This window comes from Bubalus kerabau, chromosome 12 (genome assembly GCF_029407905.1).
Source record: "Bubalus kerabau isolate K-KA32 ecotype Philippines breed swamp buffalo chromosome 12, PCC_UOA_SB_1v2, whole genome shotgun sequence".
NCBI lineage: Eukaryota > Metazoa > Chordata > Mammalia > Artiodactyla > Bovidae > Bubalus > Bubalus kerabau.
This window is the reverse complement of record NC_073635.1, coordinates 79623896-79642304: the sequence shown is the minus strand read 5'-3', so window position 1 is coordinate 79642304 and position 18409 is coordinate 79623896. Positions and strand designations below refer to the sequence as shown.

The following is an 18409-nucleotide window of genomic DNA, read 5'->3' as shown; positions in this document are numbered from 1 at the left end:
GTAAGTGTCTGTGTGTTGGGGGGCAGGGTAAGAAGTCCTTACTGTGCTTCCTGAGTATACAAGCGGTGCCCGCTCATTGGAATTTCATCAAAGGTGACAAAAGCGTGAACAAAGCAAGGCCCATAGACGGGGAATTCCAGAAACAGGAAATGTCAAGGTTTGCTTCTTTTGGTCCTGCTTTTCTCAGGGGTATCTCTAACCTACACTTCTCTTTTATTATTAGAAGCTTCCTATGTTCATATTTCTGTACCATCTCAAAGGGTTTATCTCAATTCTCGTGAGCATTTTTCTGCTTGAATAAAAATCGTTCCAAAATACTGTAAATACTCCCTGCCCAGTCCATCCTATAAGTATTTATCATACAGCCATTCCCAGGTGTCTGAGCCAGACCGAGTCTGCCTTGATGCTCCCGTAAAAAACAAGCAACAGTTTATTTCAGACGCGTGCCCAGCTGTGAATGTGGGCACTGGTTCCTGGGTTTGGAGCTTGGATCTCTGAGACGCCTCTGCACAAGCTGATCATCACACAGTGGAGAGGGAACGACGCAGAGACAGAGTCCAGAGTGAGAAACGCGAACGAGATGAGCAAAGCTTGCTGAGGGATCTCTTCAGTCCTTCGGAGCAAGTCCCCATTCTCAACTGAGGAGGCTCTTTCTTCCATGGATATGTCACCTTTCTCTCCGCTCACCGTGATCCACCAGCTTCTGTCTCCTGGAATGCAGTGGGTTCTCTTTCCCATCAAAGGCAAAAAAAAAAATCAGATCCTGAGACACTTAGTCCTGACCCACCCTCGCTCGCGTGCCCCTCCTGGCAAAGTTCTCTTCGTCTTTGGGATCCAGGCCACCTCTTCCAGCAACTGTCCTGCCCCTCAGTTTTGTTACTGATTTAAGTTGCATTGGGCTTCCCTTGTGGCTCAGCTGGTAAAGAATCTGCCTGCAATGCGGGAGACCTGGGTTCGATCCCTGGGTCGGGAAGATCCCCTGGAGAAGGGAAAGGCTACCCACTCCAGTATTCTGGCCTGGAGAATTCCGTGCAGAAGTCCATGGTGTCGCAAAGAGTCAGATGCGACAGAGCAACTTCCTCTTCACTTTGAGTCGCATGGACCCTGCTTGGGCCCTCGCCCAAGCTGGGTTCAAGTAGACAAATAGCGAAACTGAAGCTGAGATTGACTGAGCACAAACTTTATTCAGTAGCCAAAGAATGGAGAAATGGAGACTGAGTTCACAGATCAACTTCTCACCCTCCTGGCGAGAGAGATTTGATTTCAGAATAAAGACAAAAGGAGGTGGACTGAGGCCGATGATGGGGAAACATATGCCATCTACCCCGGGGGGTGGGGGGAGGGCTGTTTCCAGGAAGTGGAGTGCCGCTCTGCTTATGCTTTTCTGGTCCTCAGTGTCCGGTCATGGACTGTTGGTATCATTTAATATGCTAATGATGCTAATGTAGTAAAATCAGTGTATAATGAGACTCAGGGTCTGTCGGAGATCAGATTCTGCTGCCATCTTGGTCCCAGCTGGTTCCATCTGTTTGTTTGTTTATAGCTCCCTTTCTTATCTCTAGACCCTTTAAGATTTTGCTCACACCTGCTACAGGTATGGTTGGCAGATTTTGAACAAGAACATGTTCATGTTGCCCTGACAACAGTTTGGCTGTCTCTCTTCTGCACTTCCATCACTCACCCCTGGGTATTGAGATTGTCCAGCTTTCCCTGGATCAGAAGCTCTCTGACCGGAAGTTCTGTATCCTTTTGTCCATTTAATTTCCAGAAGTTGGTTGGCCTCTCTGTGTTAGATGCCAATTCAAAATCTCTTGGACTGCAAGGAGTGAAATGGAAGAGGCTGAGAACTGAGCATTCGGCAGTGATTTGAATGACCTTGTTGACAAAGTCTAGTGTGAAAGACTAGCTCTAAGGGACTATGACTTTTGCCTCCCTGGTCATTTCTACCCCCAACTTGCACAGTGTGCCTTTGATGGGGGAAACCAGCAGTCACGGTGATGAGCACTCAGCTTCTTTACCCGACTCTTGTCAATAATCCAAGGAGGAAAGTGAAGTCACTAAGTCGTGTCCAACTCTGCGACCCCATGGACTGTAGCCTACCAGGCTCCTCTGTCCATGGGATTTTCCAGGCAGTAGTACTGGAGTGGATTGCCATTTCCTTCTCCAGGAGATTGTCCCAACCCAGGGATCAAACCCAGGTCTCCCGCATTGTAGACAGACACTTTACCATCTGAGCCACCAATAATCCAAGGACAGCTCCTCCTAAATCCTCAAAAGATACTCTGGTCCTAACACTTCTTACAACTGCAGGATAACATGGGCAACTCTTCACCTTGCAAAGCTCATTTTCCTCTCCTACGAAATGAAGAGAACATGAGACACACTGAGGTCTTTGCAATCCTTTGTTTCGGGGTGCCTGACACACACCAGGCTTCCAAACGTTGAGTGGAGACCTGCTCCTCAATTAACTCTGATATTAACACTGAGCATGCTTTACACTTGGACAGGAACTACAGCTACATGATCTCCATTGGCCTTTCAAGGATAAGAGGAAGGCCCGAGGGGCACCAGGGCACTTTGATCATTAGAGGTGTGTTTTTAGACTTCCCTGGTGGCTCAGATGGTAAAGCGTCTGCCTGCAATGTGGGAGACCCAGGTTTGATCCCCGGGTCAGGAAGATCCCTTGGAGAAGGAAATGGCAACCCACTCCAGTGTTCTTGCCTGGAGAATCCCATGGATGGAGGAGCCTGGTTAGCTACAGTCTAGGGTTGCAAAGAGTTGGACACAACTGAGCGATTTCACTTTCTTTCTTTCTTCTTTCAGAGTAAACTTGCTGAAATCTTCCCATTTCTTCCAAACAGAATCAATACTGATAGGAGCCACCATGGGTGTTTTAGACTTTGTTCACAAAACTTTGAACAGTGGCAGGTGTCATGGGGCAGGAGTGGCCGGGGGGGATACTTGGGGCCAGATCCATGACCTCTGGTCTTCTGCCCTTTCCCTGGCCCCCATTTTTCTGTGCCTTACACCTTTCTCTAAGTTCCAGGCTGATTGATGTTCAACCAAAATCATTCACTGACTTTAACGTTGGCTGTGTTGAAGTACGTCTCTTACGTCTCCTGCATGGGCAGGTGGGTACTTTACCACTAGTGCCACCTGGGAAGCCCCTGGAGGCTCCATAGATGGGTTTAAAGGGAACAGGGGACAGATCTGTAAGGCTGCTGTCCTGGTGCCCTCGAGACGGCCTTGCACTGGCCAGGCTCTGTCCTGTTGACCACCTTTGATCAGGGGTGAGCTGAGGCCCCTGACACACAGGACTTCTCCAGAAAGCCTGCCAGGCCTCTGACATCACATCCTTGAGCTTCCTAAGGCCAGAGGCTGCTGTGAAGCCCTAAGAGCTTTTTACTCGTGCAGGAGTCAGAAGATGGGTCCCAACGGCGGGCCTTTGTGCCTGGGGACTGTCCTGTCCTCAGCGCTGAGTGAAGAAGTGCTTCCCTGGACACTTTCCATCTCACACGCAGCTCCTAAAATGGTCTCTGCCCCCATCACCACAGGCAAGAGGAGGGAGGTGCAGCCAACTCACAGAACTCGCTCTGACAGGTTTCCGAGCTTTGCAATCACCAGCAAAAAGGTGCCGGGAGCCCTTCCCTAAAGGGCCCCTTTGGGCAGAGAGGACGGTCCCAGCTGCCCCCTGCTGTTTGGCAGATTTCTATCTCAGTGAGACTCACCCTCAGTAAGGTTAACCTGGAGTAAGACTAACCTTCAATCGGTCATCCATCTTAACTTGGGTCCTTGGTTTGGTTTTCAAACCTGCAAAGAATTCTTCCTACATCCCACTCAGCTGACAGCACAGCCCACGTGTGTCCAGTAAGTGCTGACGACCTAGAGCAGGCGGCCCAGCTGGGAGGGAGCCAGGGAGCCCTCGCGTTGGAATTCACGCTCTTAGAAGTGAAAGCTCTCTGCCCCACCACCCCGCTGCCCCCTCTTTCCCTCCCTCCTTCTCTCCAGCCCCCCAGCTCCCAGCACCCCCAAGCCAGAAAGAGAGGCCTCACCAGAAAGCCAACCCTGATGGCATCTTGACCTTGGACCTCCAGCCTCCAGAACTGTAAGGAAATGAATTCCTGTTGTTGAAGGCACTCAGTCTGCGGCATTTTAAGGCAGCCCAAGCTGACCAATAGAGGGGCCAACTGTCCCTGTCTGTCAGGGACTGGGGGTGGGGGGTGTTCCGGGACATTCTTGGGCAAACTGGGACAGGTTGGTCAGCCTAATTTAGGAGACAATGCGTATAAAGTGCTCGGGCTTCCTACAGTGCGTGGCAAGTAGTAAGTCCGCCATAAATACAATTATTATTTCATCCCTTCAACTAAGTCAGCGCCTACACAGTGCTCAATGCGGTTTAACATACTAGGCGCACAAAATAGATAAAGCCTGCTGTCGTGGAGGTGGTGAGCATTTACTGAGTCCCCAGACCAGATCGTCAAAGTCTAGCTGTGATGGGTTGGTGCAGGGATGTGTCAGAATGGCACTACAAAGGTCGAGCCAGCCTGGGCTCTGGGGAGGTGGCCCTCAGACACTTCTCTCCGCTGTCCCCAGCAGAAGCCACCAATCGAGGCCGTCACTTTGGTTGCTTCCTGTTTCTAAAAAACAGAAGCCGGAGAAGCTGGGTAGCACTGGGGTCCTGAGTAAATGACCACAGGTGTTTTACCGAATGGCCCTGGGCAAGCCCAGCCCAGATTCTTCCTTTTGACTAAGCAGAAAAGAAAAAAGTGAATTGAAAGTAGCTCAGTCGTGTCCGACTCTTTGTGACTGTCTAGTCCGTGGGATTCTCTACGCCAGAATACTGGAGTGGGTAGCCTTTCCCTTCTCCAGGGCATCTTCCCAACCCAGGGATCGAACCCAGGTCTTCCACATTGTGGGTGGATTCTTCACCAGCTGAGCCACAAGGGAAGCCCAAGAATACTGGAGAGGGTAGCCAACAAAAGTCCATCTAGTCAAAGCTATGGTTTTTCCAGTAGTCATGTATGGATCTGAGAGTTGGACTGTAAAGAAAGCTGAGTGCTGAAGAACTGACAGTTTTGAACTGTAGTGTTGGAGAAGGCTTTTGAGAGTCCAAGCCTTGGACTGCAAGGAGATCCAACCAGTCCATCCTAACTGAGATCAGTCCTGAATATTCATTGGAAGGACTGATGCTGAAGCTGAAACTCCAATACTTTGGCCACCTGATGTGAAGAGCTGACTCATTGGAAAAGACCCTGATTCTGGGAAAGACTGAGGGCTGGAGGAGAAGGGGACAACAGAGGATGAAATGGTTGGATGGCATCACCGACTCAAAGGACATGAGTTTGGGTAAACTCTGGGAGTTCGTGATGGACAGGGAAGCCTGGGGTGCTGCAGTCCATGGGGTAGCAAAGAGCTGGACACGACTAAGCGACTGAACTGAAGCCTATCCCTTCTCCAGCGGATCTTCCCGACCCAGGAATCGAACCAAGGTCTCCTGCATTGCAGGCGGATTCTTGACCAACTGAGTTATCAGGGAAGCCAGGCCATCACAAACTGCTCTCCTGAAAGTTCCCCAGTTTGCCCACAAGATGGCAGAAGAGAACATCCTTGGGAAAACTTGGGACGTGCCAGCAAAAGGCTTTTGTAAATGTTGGGAATACCTTATTAGGAATGTTTCATGAATGCGCATACGAAGGTCTCTTCATACACTATGTATTTTTTTTTCTAAACGGTTCATTCTTGGGACTGGCATGAATAGATTCTGTTCTCTCTGGAACTCGGGTACAGATTCCAGCAGGGGTCGCTGTTCCCCGACTTGGCACTAGGCAGCATCTGGAAGCCGCTGCTGCCGCTGCTGAGTCGCTTCAGTCGTGTCCGACTCTGTGCGACCCCATAGACAGCAGCCCACCAGGCTCCCCCATCCCTGGGATTCCCCAGGCAAGACCACTGGAGTGGGTTGCCATTTCCTTCTCCAATGCATGAAAGTGAAAAGTGAAAGGGAAGTCGCTCAGTCCTATCTGACTCTTGGCGACCCCATGGACTGCAGCCCACCAGGCTCCTCCATCCATGGGATTTTCCAGGCAAGAGTGCTGGAGTGGGGTGCCATCACCACTGGCTTTGTGTAGTTGGGGAAAAAACTCACATTTATCAAGCGTGGCAGTTTGCATTATTTAACTTACATCCTCATCCACTCATGTATTTGTACGGTACATATTTATTAAGCTTCTCCCATTTTCCAGATGCTGATACAGGCCAGATAAACGAATAAATGTAGTGTCAGGTGTTGATAAGCGCTATGAAGCAAAAAATAAACTGAGGGGTGAAGCCTGATATTTAGAAGGAATAGCCCAGGAGGGCCTCTCTGAAATGGTGACATCTGAGCAGAGACCTGCATGGAGTAAGGGAAAGAACATTCTGGAGGATCCTGACAAGAGCAGGTGCATGAGATGGGAATAGGGTTCATGGGTCTAAAAACAGCCAAGAGGCACCCATGTCCAGAGTGTGGTGAGCAGGGGACGAGGGCAGGGTGACCAGATTGGTCGTGTAGGGCCTTTGGGGGCCGTGATAAGACCTGGGGTTCTTTCCTGTGTGTATCGGGAAGCTGTCAATGGTTCTCAACCTGGGCTGCTCCTTAGCATCATCTGAGGAGCCCCAGTGCCTGTGCCTTCCTAGACCCAGATTCAGCATTCTGGGGTTGTAGCCTGAGCATCTCGGTTTTTTCCTAAACACAACAGGGAGTATCAATAACAGAGGCTGGCACACAGCTTCCGCTGTCATGCATGAGCACAACAGAGGCCTCCGGGCGCAGTGGGCACTGTGCTCCTGTGTGCCTTTCAGGAGCAGCTTCAGAGCCCATGAGCGTATGGAGGCGGGGTGTGGGCCACCGAAGACAACACTCAAAACTATGAACTGTAAGCTGGAACTCCTGTCTCCCATCAACACTACTGAATCTTTCCTGGGGAAAATACAACTTCTAAAGCACCGTGAGTCCTTCGAAGGTGTGTGATGACCAGTGCAGAAAGCCGGATGGTACAGCTGAGACACGGGCGTGTGTCCATTTCTGTAAATACGTCAGGTGTGTTTAGATGTAAACTCTCCAAGGCACGGTTCCAATTTCCTCAGTGCTGTTGTTAGAACAGATTACCAGGTCGGTATGTTATTTAGTACTGATTAAGTGCATGTGAAGCCTTTTGACTGGTCTTTGAAATTTCTCTCTCATTGCAATTTAAAAAAAATTTCAAAGAATGGTGGACCCTAAACAATGTGGTTTTAGCAGCAGAGCTAGGAAACAGCACTGCACGAGCCCTTCTTTGTTCTTCTTCAGTAAACAGTGGTGCGAGGCTTTCAGATTACCGTTCCCTTAGTCAATAGCTTGGCAAGACTGTGTGCAGAGTGGCCGGCCACCTGCTACCCCAAGTTTATTTTGACAAGATAGAGGTGAGGCGCCCAGAAAGCCTTCTCACCAGAGATTTGGCTCCATGAAATCTGCCCTCACCCACCTGAATCAAAATGATTGCCCAAACACAATCCATCTTGAATACTCTGTACTAATGTAATATATTTTTTAATTAGCTTTTTAAATCAAATCAGTACATGCAGTCTAAAAAGGCAAAGATCTCTACAAGACTTGTTCTGCAAAATCGCAATCCACCATTTTCCTTCCCCCAGCCAATTTCCACTCCCTAGAGGCACCGCTTTGAACTGTTTCAAACAGTCTGAGGGTTTATCTCCAAATAGCATGCTTACATAACTACTTGTTGGTTTCTTAGTTTTCAACTGTATATATTAGCTTCCTACTGTAGACCAAAGGAATTTAGCTCTTCTTCACAGACCCTGATACTGGGAAGGATTGAGGGCAGAAGGAGAAGGGAGCGATAGAGGATGAGATGGTTGGATGGCATCACCAACTCAATGGATATGAGTTTGGGCAAACTCCAGGAGCTGGTAAAGGACAGGGAAGCCTAGTGTGCTGCAGTCAATGGGGTCGAATAGGATCAGACACGACTGAGCGACTGAACAACAGCAACACACATACCTTGCCATTTGCCCCAGCTGCAAATGCACACTGGGTATCCACCCAATACAGCTTTATAGTAATTTTAGTTAGATTAATAGTTAGTTAGATTTATTTATTATTGTATTAGATTTATTTACTTAGATTATTATATTAGATTTATTTAGTTAGATTAATATTAATATTCCAGGACTTCCCTGGTGCTCAGATGGTAGTGTCTGCCTACAATGCGGGAGACCTGGGTTCGATCCCTGGGTTGGGAAGACCCTCTGGAGAAGGAAATGGCAACCCACTCGAGTACTCTTGCCTGGAAAATCCCATGGACGGAGGAGCATGGTAGCTTACAATCCGCGGGGCTGCAAAGAGCCGGACACGACTGAGTGACTTCACTTTCTTTCTTTCTTTCAATATTCCCCATCACATTATTATGCTCGTATAAATGCTACTTTCACATAAGCTACCTAGTGTACTGAAACTAGTTTTTACTTCTCTGCACCAATACCATAGTTTGGTTTCCCTGGAGTTAATTATTCTTTTAAAAATTTGCTTTCTTTTCTATATATTTTTACTAATTCAACCTCCAAATCTTCCTTGGTTTAGTAAATCGCCTCTCAAATTGGTCAGATACACTAAATGTTCTATCAACTTCATCATCTTAAAGAGGTTTCTTCTGGAAGCTTCTGAAGAACTCCAATTTGGAAGACAGAAAGAGCCTTTCAAAAGTATCTTGGGGTCCTCTTTGCCTCTCTGCTTTGTCACCTCCTATATTGTGTATCCCATGTCTTTTTGTTTTGTTTTGTTTTCTTGATTTATTGCTTTTTTTTTTTTTTGGTGGGGAACTTTTCTGTATAGCTTGCTGAGAAATGAGACACGGAAGGGAGATTTTTTTCCTCTAAGGTCTTGAGTGAAAACATTTTTATTCTACTCTCCCATTTGATTGACACTGAGCTGGGTGTAGAATTCCAGTTGAAAGCCATTTTCCCTGGAACTTTGAAAGCATTCCTCCATTTGAGCTTTCAGTGTTGCTATTGCAAAGCCCAAGCCATTCTGGTTATTGATCATTTGTATGAAAACATGTTTCTCTTTAGAAGGTTGTAGAATCATCTCTTGGATTCTAGTAATTTGAAATTTCATGGTGATGTATATTGCTGAGGCGTCCATTTATAGCCATTATGCTGGCCGCTCAGTGGGCCCTTTTCACATGGAAACTCCTGTCCTTGGGTTCTGGAATTTTCATTCTCTCCCTTCCATATCCCCTGCTTCCTCTGTGTCTGCATGCCAGCTCAGTCATGTCCAACTCTCTGTGACCCCATTAACTGTAGCCCACCAGGCTCCTCTGAGCATGGAATTTTCCAGGCAAGAATACTGGAGTGGGTTGCCATTTCCTTCTCCAGGGATCTTCCCAACCCAGGGATTGAACCCACATTGCTTCCTCTACAACTGCCATTATTTAGATGCTATTCCTTCTTGACCAGGCTCTAATTTTCTTATCATGTCTTTCTTATCCTTTCTCTCCTCTCCCTCCTACTTTTTTTATTGTTTTACTTTTGAAAAATCCTCAGTTTATTTCCCAAATTCCCTATTTATTTTTTCTTAATTCCTACCAGCTCTGATTCAAAGAGTTTTTAATTATCTAAAGTATTTTTGATGGTCTCCAACATGTCTTTCATGATGACCGCGTCTTCTCTCCTAACTTTTAGACTATGCCCATGGGTATTTTGAAGAGTTCTTCCCCTATCTAGTCTCTGGTCCCTCCGTGTTGCTTTTCCTCAAATGTCCTGTGATTCTTGGTCGTTAGTTCATGTTTAAGCGAAGGGATCTGAAGAGCTGCTTGGAAGTTCTGTGTGCATGGTTTTCATGCTAGGGAAATCTGCATGAGCCATTTTATTGCAGAACCCAGAAGTTGGCGTTTTTAGATATTTTTTGATTCAGACCAGAGTGTGACTGTCCTGAGCTCTGAGTCAGGTGGCAGGAGAGGAGGAGCTTAGCATTCAGTGTGTAAACCTTCATTTACATCCTGCGTGTGCCAGCTGTCCCCAAGCCCTTGACCCTGGATTTTACTCTTTCCAGAGACTAAGGCGCCAGGGACGTGCTGGGGAGGAGATATACCAGCTGTGTAGGAAGGGATGGTGCTGTGCTGTGCTTAGTCGCTCAGTCGTGTCTGACTCTTTTGCAACCCCAGGGACTGTAGCCCGCTAGGCTCTCTGTCCAAGGGATTCTCCAGGCAAGAACACTGAAGTGGGTCGCCATGAAGTGGGTTCCCAACTCAGGGATCAAACCCAGGTCTCCCACATTGCAGGCAGATTCTTTACTGTCTGAGCCTCCAGGGAAACCCAGGAATGGATGGTGGGGGGAGCTTAACCATCTGATTCCACGTGCTGCCCCACCTTCATGTATGTTTCCCGAGGTGTTAGTGCTGCTGATTCCTGAGATGGGTGTGCATGTGTGCATGGGTGTGTGCGATTTGAGTTATTGTATAGCTTCCTTATTATAAAATTTTGAAGCCAGCTCCTGAATGGGCTAAGTTACTCACCACTCATCTATCTGCTTTTCAGCTTCTAAACTTGTCAATATTAACTTCTCTCCAACTCTTTGAATTGCTACATTAAAAAAAAAATTCTTTTTTCACCATCCTCACTGTCATTTAGTGAGTTGATGGAGTAGATGTAAATATTTGTATTCAGTCCTCATCTCTATCCAGAAGTCCACTGCCTCCGGGACCCAGCTCTATAATTGCCGCCTTTCTTCTGATTGAACAGACTTGCTGTCTCTACTCTTTCCAACACCTTATTCCAGACGCCTGGAAAAGCTGCCTTCTCCCCGGGTCTAGTTTGGTGACCTGTTCTTCCCAAGCCCTGCAGAGGTTAGCTCACCCCATACTCTCCTGCCTTTGGACTTCAAGCCATAAGCCAGTTTGTTTCACCCACTCAGGACAGACCTGGTGGGGCTGAAAGTCCTGGGATCCAGGGAGAGTAGAAGTTATTTATCCCCATAGATATCCTGACACTGAGAACCAGGCGGCCTCAAATCCTGATCTGGCCACCTCACATCCAGAGAACTTGTTTTCTGATTTGTCTTTCATTTCCCCCTATCTGCTTAGACTTAGAAAAAAGGAAAAACACTCATCATGTACTTGTCTTTGACTGCAAGTAAGAGAAACCCCAAGCCACACTGACGGAGGTAACGTGGACATTTTTTTTGGCTACGTGCTTGAAAGTCCAAAGATGAGACAGGCTTCCGGCCTGGCTGAGCCAGCTGCTCTGTGATGTCGTCAGTGGCTTCGTTCTTTCAGTCTTTATTTCCTTTCAGTTCTTCCTCTACCCACATCATTCTCATTTCATTTGGAAACCGATTCCCCTCAGGGTTATAAGGGCTATGCTGGTAGCAGTAGTCCTTCAGTCATGGTCAATTTCAGTGCAGACATGACAGAGAAGAGACTTTCAACTCAAAGTCCTTCCCTTCATGTGTATAGCATGCCGACCGCCGACTGCACTCATCACTGTTAGCAGAGAAAGTGCACAGCCCGCTCGGGTCCAGGCGGTGGGGAGGTTCCTCAGGAGACCGGGGCAGGGCAAAGGAAGTGAATGCCTGAAACTAGGGTGGTGGTCATGGGGCCAGGTGAGAAAGAAGAGTTCTCGGGGGACTTCATTTGAGGTGATTGGAAAATCAATCAGGGGAGTGTCTTGAAGGTAGGGAGGAAGTACCAGCGGAGGAGACTTGGGGGCAGGAGAATCTGGAGGGGGGGAGAGACGCCTGGGGGCCTGACATCGCTCAGGCGCTGGTGTGGGTTGAATTGAGTCCCCAGAAGGAGAGGGCACCATTTCCTGGGAATGTGACCTGATTTGGACATGGTCTTTGCAGATGTCATCAAGTGAAGGTGAGGTCATCCTAGAGTAGGATGGGCCCTTTGTCCAATATGACTGGTGTCTTTTTTTTTTTTCTTAATATTTATCTATTTATTTGGCTGCAGAGGGTCTTAGTTGTGGCACACAGCATCTTTAGTTGCAGCGTGAGACCGCTTAGCTCCAGCATGTGGGATCTAGTTCCCTGAGCAGGGATCAAACTCAGGCTCCCTATCTTGGGAGCAGAGTCTTAGCCACTGGACCACCAGAGAAGTCCCAACTGGTGTCTTTCTAGGAAGAGAAGGGATGCAGAGATACAGTGTCATGAGGAAGGCAGAGACTGGAGTGAAGCAGCTACAAGCCCGGGATGCCCAGGCTGGCTGACCGGCAGCACCAGAAGTTAAGGGAAATGTCTAGAACAGAGTCTCTGCTAGAGCCTTCCGAGAAGGCCTGGCCCTGCCAACGGCTGGCACTTGGCTATTGGACTCCTGGACTCGAGAGCTTTGAGAGAATGAAGTTCTGCTTTTCTAAGCCACCCAGTTGGTGGGTTTTTTTTTATGATGGTTACAGCGTAACCGTAATTTGTTATGGCAGTTCTAAGAAACTCACACCCACCCCAGCAGACAACAGATGGCAAAGGTGGGGAAGTGAGACAAGTCTGTAGGAACCAGAAGCAGAAAAGCGTGTGAGTGAGGCTGTGGGGAGATGCACATCGATCAAGTACCTGGCTGTGGTGGAGACCTTACCAGTGTGAGACTGAAGGAGGGAGCAGGTCCTGGAACCCGGAGCCGGCAGCCCAGCTGTTGGGGAGGGCTGGGGCCCTTGGAGGAAGGGATGCGGCCAACCCAAGGCCACCAGGGAGGAGAGATGCCCTGACCTACCTCTCCACCTCCCAGCCTCCCACTGGCTGAACCCAACCAGAAGCCCAAGCAAGGCAGCCCAGTGGGCAGTTCTCCTAGACAGCCTCCTGGGGCACAGAGCAGACTGGGGGTGGGGTGGGGTGGGCAGAGAATGGACCCGAAGAGGCCCATGGAAAATATTCCTCAGAAAAAATAGAGAATGTGGTTTAAGCTAGAACCTTCTGGTGGGCTTCCCCAATGGCTCCGTGGGTAAAGAATCTGCTTGCAATGCAAGAGACTCGGGAGACATGGGTTTGATCCCTGGATCGAGAAGATCCCCTGGAGAAGGAAATGGCAACCCACTCCAGTATTCTTGGTAAAGAATCTGCTTTCAGTGCAAGAGACTCAGGAGACGTGAGTTCGATCTCTGGTCGGGAAGATCCCCTGGAGGAGGGCATGGCAACCCACTCCAGTATTCTTGCCTGGAGAATCCCATGGACAGAGGAGCCTGGCGGGCTACAGTCCATGGGGTTGCAAAGAACATTCTGAGAGAAACCATAAATAGGCTGGTTATCTAACCAGCTGATGTGAACTAGCTTCTTGGTTCCTAGCTGGAATGGGTCTTGGGGCCAGCGGCATGGTGTGGGGCTGGGAGGCCACACCTCCCATCCCAGTGGCTGCTCCAGACCCCCTCATGGGTCTTGCCTGACTTCTGTTCCAGCCTCTGCAAAAGGTTACCGTGCCTAGGAACCTATTCCCAACAACTCGGCACTCCCTTCACATTTCAGATTTAGGCTTGAAACAACAAAAGGCTAGCATGTTACTCTGGAATCACTCAGACCCTTTATTATGGCATAAAAGGCAGAGTGTTTAACAGGCAAATAAAATAATGAGAATTGAAAACTATACCTTGGAATAAAGCAAATAACCAAATTCCAGTTAAAAACACTGAAGACTGCTGTGCCCTCCGTTGTTGTGGGATTTTTTTGGTTTGTTTTTATTTCAAACTTGAGCTTTTTTACAAAGTTTTGCATTGTTTGTCATATTTTGCATTAATTTGTCATTACGAGACGATAAAGTTATTTGGGTTCTACACATGTCCAGAAAATGAAAAGCAAATGAGAAATTTTTTCTACTTAATTCTGAATTGCCTCAGTGGCCTGTTTTTTTACAGAGTATTTTATATAACAGCTCCAGTCAACATTAATCTGTGAAGCAAACATTTTCAAGGGCAGAGAACTCAGAATTATAATAGTTCTGATATAGAACAAAGCCATCCATTACTATCCCTTCTGCATAAGTCTTTCATCCTCATTAAATTGTAAAAATGATGAAGTGGTGGCCTCCATGAGAAATGTAAAGTGTTTTTTAATGAAAAGATACATTTGAGGGAGAGGATTTTATTTATAGACGGTCATAACCATATTCATCAAGTTAATGTAGCCATGTTGGATAGGTGTCCAATAAATCATTCCTGTTTTGTAAAGGCTATCCTGAGCTTCCTCACCAACAGATCTGCACATATTAAAATGGCTAGAGCTGGGATTTGGGGGGCCAGATCACTATTACAAAAAAGAAATAATTGTAATAGCAATTTCCACCATTTATTGAGCTCTTACCATGCCTGATCCACACACATGAATTCATTGACTCGTCACGACAGCCCTGTAGGGTCTGCTCATTTTACAGACGGAACCCAGGCCCTGTCCAATGACAGGCCATGTTTTGGCCACGATGTTTTTCATCCTGCTATTGAAATAGGGTTTTCTCCCTTTTTGTGTAAAACAAAATTCAAGATATGATTTTAAGAAGATCTATGGTTCAAGTGCAAACTGATAAGAACCTGGATTACAAGACTGACCATGAGAATACAAAAAAAAAATAAATCTTCAAAAGTGAAGTCAGAGATTCACCCTAAATGACTTTGTGAAATTGTTGTTTCAGTCACCAAGTCATGTTTGACTCTTTGTGACCGTGTGGCCTATAGCCCACCAGGCTTCTCTGTCCATGGGCGTCTCCAGGCAAGAATACTGGAGTGGGTAGCCGTTCGCTTCTCCAGGGGATCTTCCTGGCCCAGGAATCGAACCCACATCTCCTGCACTGGCAGGGAGGTTCTTCACTACTGAGCCACCAGAGAAACTTGTGAAATTAAGACTCATGTAAAAATACAAGTTTTAATGAAATTAACACTCGTATAAAAATACAAGTTCTTGTTTGACTAGTTAACTTTGGGAACTAGATGAACTACTTCTGAAGTTGACATGAACGCATAAACATACAAAGATACCAGAAAATCCTACACAAGAAGACCACCAAGGAAAGACTCCCCTACAGGACAATGTCAAGAACTGGGAAGAGTGGGAGATTTTACCCTTCTGAAGAGCCAACAAGCTACCCCACCACAGTTTCATGATGCCGGTAGAAGACATGAGACCCCTCGGTAAATCTGAAGCGTCAGCATTAGCAACATTTTGCTGTGTGGCTTCCCCAAGCCTCAATTCCCAGAGTGACTTGAATTGGCCAGGTGGGTTGCATGAAAGGAAGGAGACCCTGGGCTCAGGAAGCCCTCATCTTTCATGATGCGCAGGACCACGCGTACCTGTTGCTTCCAGGAGACACTGCCTCTGTCTCCCAAGGCTGTCTGCTATACACATATCCTTGAAAGACAGCCCAGAACAAAGGCGTCTTCAGCTCAAAAGATGTGCCAAAATGCAAGAGACCCAAAGGTGACTGTCTCCCGGCAGATAACACATTATGCAACCCTATAATTAAAACAGGAAATGTGGATCATGAAAAGACAAACCAATGGAATGGGACATAAAGATCAAAACAGACCCAAATAGGGCTCCCCTGGTGGTCCAAGTGGTTAAGAATCCTTGCAATGCAGGGGACACCGGTTCGATGCCTGGTCCGGGAAGACCCCATATGCTGCAGGGCAACTAAGCCCTGGAGCCACAAAAGCTGAGACCACATGAAGCAACTAATGAGGCCCGTGGGCCTAGAGCCGGTGCTCCACAGCTAGAGAAACCAGTGCAGCGAGGAGCACTGCAACCAGACGGTAGCCCCGGCTCTCTGCAGCTGGATAAAAGCCCTCGTGCGGCAATGAAGACCCAGTGCCGCCAATAAATAAATAAATAAATAATATATTAAAAACAGACCCAGATTTATGGGAATTTAGAATTTGATAAAGGTGTCGTATCAAATCATTGGAGAAAAACATGGCTTTTCAACAAATGGTGTTAGGAAAATGGAGGAATTATCTGGGGGGAAATTAAGCTGGCTCCATATGTCACAATATACTCCGAATAAGTTCCAAAAGAAGAAGATATTTAATCATTTTTAAAAAATGAAAAAATAAATAAATAAATAAAAAATGAAACTGTGGAATGGTGTATATAAAAGTAACCATTTATATATGTAATATATATACTACCTCTGGGAAACTTGACTTTATCTGAAACTTTCTACTCTTTTGCTGCTCTGTGTGACCCCCATAGACGGCAGCCCACCAGGCTCCCCCGTCCCTGGGATTCTCCAGGCAAGAACACTGGAGTGGGTTGCCATTTCCTTCTCCAATGCATGAAAGTGAAAAGTGAAAGTGAAGTCGTTCAGTCGTGTCCGACTCTTAGCGAACCCATGGACTGCAGCCCATCAGGCTCCTCCATTCATGGGAGTTTCCAGGCAAGAGTACTGGAGTGGGGTGCCATTGCCTTCTCCCTTTTAAAGGCTAGTAAATATAGCAGGAATGATAGAGTCACCTTGCTCTATGATAGAGACACCTTGCTGTTTTGAACCATCGTCATATTGATTGATGAAAGCTAAAATTATCGACGATGCTAAAACCACTGAATGAAAGTTTGGAGAATTTGATGGCTAGTTCTATACGTCAGCTTGGCTGAGCCAGATATTTGGTGCAACACCAGTCTAAATGCCATTGTGTAGGTATTTTTAAAGATGAATTAACATTTAAATCAGTAGGCTTTGAGCAAAACAGATTATCTTTCATAATGTGGGTGGGCTTCATCCAACAGGTAGAAGGCGGTTGGAGAAAAAGACCGAGGTTCCCAGAGGAAGTAAGATTTCTGCCTCCAGGCTGCCAGCCTGCCCTGCAGAGTGTGGACTCGACAGCCCCTACAACTGAGCAGTTCCTTAAAAGCAGTTTCTCTCTCTGTACGTGTGTGTGTGCAGGCACAGACGCTCAGATGCACATCCTGCTGGTTTAGTTTCTCTGGAAAACCCTGACTCATACAATGGCATTATATTAGTTAAATTCCCACAATTTAAAAATGCTATTAATTACAAAGGAAAAAAAGGAAACTTTGCAGTTTTGGCTTTGGTGGAGGGTTTTGGCCACACTGTGTGGCATGTGGGATCTTAGTTCTCCGGCCAGGGATCAAACCTGTGCCCCCATGCATTGGAAGGGGGAGTCTTAACCACTGGACTGCTGGAAAAGTTCTCGGATGGCAGTTCTTTGATCACCAATAAGGAGAAGAACCAGCATCACAGCCCCCCTGAGGTGATACTCTGAGAAGGATCCAAGAGCACTGATGTAGATATCCTGCTAAAAATGAATGACCCGATTCTAATCAGGAGGGAAGCTGATTGTAATCACGAGGAAACAATCAGAGATAAAATGGAGCCAACTTCTACAAAGCAAATGGCCTGTCCTCTTAAAAAATGCCAGTGGCATTGAAGAAAAGGGCTGAGGAACTGGTCCCAATTAAAGGAGAGTAGGGAGGTGTGAGAACTAAATAAACACGAAGCATGATCCTGTACGAGATCCTGGATCAGGAAAAAAGGATATTACTGGACGGTTGGTTAGATAATAGGATGGCATTGTTAAAATATCTCCTGACTGACTAGCTGTACTATAATTAGGTAAGAGAACGTCTTTGTTCTTACAAGAGAAGGGGAGGGAGAGAAAGCAGGAAAGCAAAAGTGAAAATGTGTAAAAATGACTAATTGGTTAATTCAGGTAAAGGATATATGGAGTTCATTATATTATTCTTGTATCTTTTCTGATGTCTGAGATTTTTTTTCCGGGATAAAAAATTTAAATTTAACGAAGAATACATAAGCATTGTAAACGTTTTAATCAAATGTTAATAAGCCTGCTTTGAAAAGACAGAAGGATTTCCAATTCATTTAATTACCTGGCCAAAAAAAAAAAAAATCTTGAGCCTTCCTGCCGCTATTCTAGCCACCTAATCAAGATGAAGTAAGATGCTGCCGTAGGAAGCTTTGTAGTTGCCCTCCCCTAGTTATCTGGTACGAGTTCCCATGGGGGCCCCCCTCCCCATAACTGATACAATGGGTATCATCTCAAAGCCAGGTATTATGAGGCTTGGTACAAGAGCTGTTTTTTAAAATGCCTGTACCTATGATATGTTTTTCTTCCTTTCCCTGTTCATTTTTAAAGATTTTTAAATTCCAGCTTATTTTGACGTAAAGCTCTGATCCAGTCCCCATTTCCATCCTTAATATGGCAGCTTTCCCATCACTATGGGGTTTCAGCTCAGGCGAAATCAGGAGCAGAAACAGCCCATCCTAGAAATCTGGGATTCAGCGGAGGGAGGGGCGTGCAGTGAAAGAAAGTTCTTGTTGGAGAAACCGACCCCAGCCAGAAGGGGCACAGGCCCAAGGTCAGGGTTTCAAGGTTGGCTTTGGAGACCCTCAAGACTTAGGAGACAAGGCAAGGTCCCAGCCCTGGAGGA

The 18409-nt window shown here is 46.8% G+C and overlaps 1 long non-coding RNA gene across 1 annotated transcript; it reads left to right on the top strand.

Moving 5' to 3' along the window:
- The first annotated feature begins 3982 nt into the window (after positions 1-3982).
- LOC129624702 (uncharacterized) lies at positions 3983-17650 on the top strand. Its single transcript, XR_008701108.1, has 2 exons — positions 3983-4105; positions 16727-17650. It is a non-coding gene; the product is annotated as an uncharacterized LOC129624702 (long non-coding RNA).
- The last annotated feature ends 759 nt before the right edge of the window (positions 17651-18409 follow it).